Source organism: Suricata suricatta, chromosome 4 (assembly GCF_006229205.1).
Source record: "Suricata suricatta isolate VVHF042 chromosome 4, meerkat_22Aug2017_6uvM2_HiC, whole genome shotgun sequence".
Classification (NCBI taxonomy): Eukaryota; Metazoa; Chordata; class Mammalia; order Carnivora; family Herpestidae; genus Suricata; species Suricata suricatta.
Genome location: NC_043703.1, coordinates 43,645,154 through 43,650,741, shown reverse-complemented (window position 1 = coordinate 43,650,741; position 5,588 = coordinate 43,645,154). Strand labels below are relative to the sequence as shown.

Here is a 5,588-nt window from a genome sequence, read left to right as displayed (position 1 = left end):
ACCTAAGCAGCTGCATAAAACATTAGTCTTGTAGACAAGCCTTCAGCCTGGCCTATGTGTATATTAGCATAATGATATCAAGAATTGTGCAATTATCCGGATAATTTCACATAAAAATACTGGTCTCAGGCTTTCCTATTCAAACACTTTATTCTCTCATTCGGCAGGCCGAGTGTAAGATTTTTGCAAATTTATTGCAGTTCTCGCTGACTAGGAGTCTGTTCTTTCTTTCTTTCTGCTTGGGAAGGAATCCCTGGTAATGTTAAGGTTAAAATGGAGAACGATGTTAATTGAATACTCAGCTTCTCAGAGTGAGTTTTTATTAAGATCAAAATGTTATATTTGAGTTGATACATGCCTATCTCTGTCAAGGCTCTCTGAGGGTTGTTAATCCATAAAAGGGGAGTGGGAAGAGGAAAAAATGGAGGGAAATCACAAAGTCAGCCTGGTCAGAATCTGAAAACTATCTATCACAGTACTAGCTAGGAAATTGGAGGACCAGAAAAGCTGGGGAAAATATAATAAACACAAAGCTGAATTTGGGGAGTCACTGGTTGCTTGCTTGCCTTCCTGCCTTCCTTCCAAATATTCTAGACTTATCCTGCACTGTTTCCCTCATTTCTCTTTTAATTCTTTTTGCCATCCAAGAATTTCTCTTGTTAATTGAAATCCAGGGTCTTTTTATTGTTTATTGAGAGGCTGTTGAAACAAATGACAGATGTGATAAAATGCCCAAGTTAAACCAATTCAATCACAGAAATAATGACATGCACATAACTGTATTTCTGCTTCGCATATCCATTTGTCTCTGATCCACACAGTGATTACTGTGGCCTGCTAGCCCGGGGTCAGCACAACCTGTGTTCTCAGTGCCCGGGGCTCAGATCCTGACTTCTCTGGGACTCTGTAAAAGAAAAAAGGATGACGGACATGCTTTTGGAAGACTCTGGACACATTTGTTCTGACACCAGAGAGTCAAAGAAGCTGAACTTTAAAAAATGAAGAGAACATAAGAGTAGCAAATTACAATTGTGCATGACTGAATGCCAGATATAAGCTCATGAATTTTTTAAAATACAGAAATAAGCTAGATTTTATTTCTCATGTACATATGGATAAAGTAGAATCAATAGATTTTAATTGCTATAGTATTGACAATGCACAGATGATTTTGAAAGTGAAATCCACATTAGCCAGAACAGAAGAATGTGTTCATGTTTGTTTCTTTTTAATGCAAAGATTTCCACATTATGTGATTAATATGCTAAATAAATTGGATCAAATTCTACTTTTGTTGATTCTTGTATAACAGTCTTTTCTGTCAGTTGCTATAATTCCTGTTCATTTGGAAAAAGAATATGCCAGCATATGGGATGACATAAAAATAAAGTTAATTTTAAATAACTAGGTATTTATATAGCCGTGCAGTCATTTGAGGGGGTTTAAAAATTATACTTAATCAAACTGCTTGTGGCTTTGGCTCTGGACTGAACATGCTCGCGTCATGACCCCCAGGTGACTCGCAGACATCTCACCATCTAAACTGGACTCTACACGGTCCGTCTCCCAGTACAGCTGCCACTGCAGCTTTTCCCATGGTACTCGTTCAGTCCGTTGTTCAGACCAAATGCTTCAGTCTTCCTTATCCCCGCCCTGATTCTCCCACATCTCATGTCCAGCCTTTCAGCAAACCCATTAATCCTACCCTCGAGGTATACCTCAAACCTGACCACTCTTCCTCGTCGCCATCATTATCACACGCCCTCTCCCCTCAGTTCCTCTGAATTAATAGTTGCCTAACTCCCCCTGCTGCTTCCGCCCTTGCTCCTGCAGAGTCTCTTCTCAATAGAGCAGCCAGAGTGATTCTCTACAAATTTAAGACCGAGCTTGGTTCTCTTCTGCTCAAAGTCCTCCAATGGCTCCATTGCCTCTTTAAGTAAAAGACGAAGCTTTACCATGCCCTGTAGGATATGGCTCGCATTACTGGTTTAACTTCTATTTTGCTGCCTTTTGCTCGATTCATTTGTGTCGCCTTGATGTTTTTGTTGTTTCCTCTTCCTGAAAGTTCTTCTTCCAAGTATTCTCATGGGTTACTCCATTATCTCTTTAAGATGTTTGCTCAAAGATCAATTATCAAGGAAGTCTTCGTACTCACCTTGTTTACAATTGCATACCATACTTGCCATCCCTCCCTGTCTTTCCCATGTATTTTTCTTCATAACATGCATCCATTTACATGTACATATAATACTGCTATGAACCATAGTATATATACATGTCCATATAATGTTGCTATATACCATAGTACATATATGTCCATATAATATTATAATACCACAGTATATGGTATATAGCAATGTTATATGGACATATATAGCATATATAATGCTAACATAATATATATTCATTACTTGTGTGAATGGGTGTGCTCACACACACACATACACAATTTTTTAAGTGTCTTTCTCTACCAGAATGTCAACTCTGTGAGGACAGAGATTTGGGAATGTCCTTCTTACTGTATAAGCGATATTGTTCCTTGTGCCTGGAACACACCACAGCTCAATAAATATTAAATGAATGAATAAACTAAACAATAAGATGACATAGCTTATTTATTTCTTGAAGAATATTATAGGTGAGATCATATCAAACCTCTTTTTATTAGGTAAACACTGTGAAATTGCTGTTATTTTGTTTTGATCTACCCAAATGTCTATGGTTAATATTACGTATACATTCCCCTTTCATTTCTTGTGTTTTGCCCTCTTCTGTCTTCTCATAGCTAATATCTTCTTTGGTTTGTATTCTCACTGCCACTGTCACAGTGAAGAATTGGCTTGACCAGTAGATTTCATGACATTCTTCTTCATTGCTTTATCCATAGCTCATCTGAGATCTTTCCCACATCAGCCACACATGGTAACTAAGCAGTAGAGATATTATGGGAATCAGATGCATATGGAGATGAGAAGACTTACCTCTCCTATTAATCTCTCTTGCATATTTATGGAGACTCAGGATCATTGTCCAAACTGGCCAAGGTGCATGGCCAGGTGACAAGTATGCTTTCCTCTGCATACCTTTGATGAACTGCACATGTGAAATAGGTGGTCCAAGCAACTGTGTTATACTGGTCTCAAGTGGAATGATCACAAGCAGGATAGGCCAAATTTTAAAAGTTAAAGATACAGTTAGACTCTAACTGGTCCTTGGCTTGGCCTGGTGGGAAAGCAGAGAAAGGGTTGGCCATGGTGGAGCTGCATTACTGAGCAGTGGGGATTACATGGGAGCATAATCTGTCTGCATTACCCAGTTAAGAGGACACTTTCTAGTCAGGCTTTGGGTAGATGTCTGAGCCAATGAGGCCCAGGCCTGGGCTTATTTTGTCTAGCTGGAAGGGATGAGGAGGAAAAGGATATAAATAGAGAAGATAAAAGGACTGGCAAGTTGGCCTTCCTTCTCTCCTTGACCTTGGAGAGGGATGCCAGTCTCTGGGCTAAACCAAGGACCTACTTCAGGGTATGAGTCATAAGTTATGTGCTCAGGAATCTCAGCTTGGGCCCAGCTGCCATAGCCTCATAAACCACGGGCTTTATGAACTTTGCTTCCCCACATATGACAAATATCCAAAAGTCTTAATACCCTTCTGCCCCAATACTGCACCTGCATAGACTGGACCTAGTCCTCACACTTCCTCTATTACCACTTTTAAACAGTAGGTAAGGAAGAAATCTGGAACAAGGAGAGAAAAGGAAGCACTTCTGCTAATAATGCAGATCATCTTTTTCTGATGGGTCATTGGAAACAGAATTGAGACAAATTTGTATGCAACAGGATCTTTCTGTTTTGGTTGATTTTCAAAAATCTTTTATACAAGATTCATAAGAAGTTGCAAGAGTTTCTGTGTATCCCCTACCCAGCTTTCACCAACAATAACCTCTTACTTAACTATAATATACTGCTAAAACATGAAATTGACACTGATATACTGCTACGAACAGCCAGAAGGATGTTATTTTATAATAACAAAGGAAGAATTTCTTAGATTACATTTATTTTCACCCAGGATAAAACAAAGCGACTCACAGCAGCAGCCTCTATTGTGCATTTTCCTCTCCTATTGACGAATTACAATTATTAATAGTTGGATGGTTGGAAGGTGAGTTAGTGAATGTGCTTAAAGCCAGTCATGCCATCCTATTTTGCCTTTCTTTGGGTATTCACGTTTGATTGGTTCCTGGGTCTTTGCTGATCTCTGAGATGCATAATTTTCAACTCAATGATCACTATCAAATCACAGATTCTCAGTGCTCTGACACATGTAGGAGGAGCTCAGACAACAGCCTTTCATGGGCTGATTGTTAGTAAGAAGACAAGCTGTGCTCTGGGTAATAGAGCCTCTATTTCTTTGAAACAGTCCTGGCTATTTCCAGGACATCGGACAGCTTCATTATTTCCTTTCCCCTGGCCATTCATCTGGGGCTTTATTATTGTGGTGTATACAACCCACAAATTTGATTTTCTATGTGTATTGGCTATGGATAAGAGTGGATGAGGAGGGTGGAGCCAAGATGGTGGAGAGGAAGGGAGCTCTGTAAACTCCCTCCGCACCGTTTTTCGAGCTGAGAAGGATATTACATTCAACTGAGAGAGCAGAAGGAGAAAATACGAACTCCAGAGGGAATAGAACCTCAAAGATACCTGAGTGAGTGGGGGCGAACGGGGGAGATCCGAGGACGGGCCAGCCCGGACGGCAGGGGAGGTAAGATCCCCAGCCCAACCTGGCGCAAGTGTCGGGCGCCCGGGAGACAAAGGGAAGAGACAGAGTCGGAACGCGCGCATGGAGCTGTCTCTGGGGAAGAGGCATAGAACGCTTAACTGCCCTTGGAGACAGAAACCCACTCCATAGATAACTGCTGGGCAGCTGGAATGCCGAACCGGGGTGGCGTGACAGAAGGAACAGCCTCCAGCCCTAAGCCATCTCCGCCGGGGAATCAGAGGCGCCGGTGGCTGTGAGAAGCGGCTGCGCTGGAGAGGCGGTGGAAGCGACCCGAGCAGCGACTGCGCCGGGCACGAGCAATTCGAACCTGGTTTTGGGAATGGGACCACGGACCGCATTTCCACGGCACATCCCGCCCCCTGCACTGCACGGACTGAGCGAATTCCGGGTCCCCACAGGGAAGAAATAAGACGCGCACCGACAGGACCCTCAGCTAGGAGTCGGTGGCGGGTGGAGGCCCCGGGCGAGTGCGTAGAATGTGGGAGCTCCCAGCAGATTTCCAGGAGCGCACGGCTTCCTGAGCTAAGCTATCGGAAACTAAGAGAGACTCGGTTTTTTGCTTTTTGTTTTTTTTCCTTTTCCCCATTGCAATCGCGATCCTGACTGGGGGTGGGGACTCCGCAATTGAGTCTGTGAAGGTGCGCACTTCACCTCCTGCTGCTCATTTCGCCTCAGGCAGGGGCGGAGCCTCTGAGAGCAGACTCCAAGACCTACCCCATCAAACCAAGCCTATCCACCAGAGGGAGCTGCTGCTTGCTTTTTTTATTTTTATTTTTATTTATTTTTATTTTTTTAAATTATTTCT

General features: G+C 42.4%; 1 long non-coding RNA gene across 2 annotated transcripts in view; it reads right to left on the bottom strand.

The window, feature by feature from the left end:
- Positions 1-663: 663 nt before the first annotated feature.
- LOC115290501 overlaps positions 664-5,588 on the bottom strand; it is a 26,928-nt gene continuing 22,003 nt past the window's right edge. For both annotated transcript variants that reach the window (XR_003908146.1, XR_003908147.1), the window contains 2 exons: positions 2,982-3,222; positions 664-904 (listed from right to left, as the gene is read on the bottom strand). This is a non-coding gene — a long non-coding RNA (uncharacterized LOC115290501). The remainder of the gene's footprint in view (positions 905-2,981; positions 3,223-5,588) is intronic.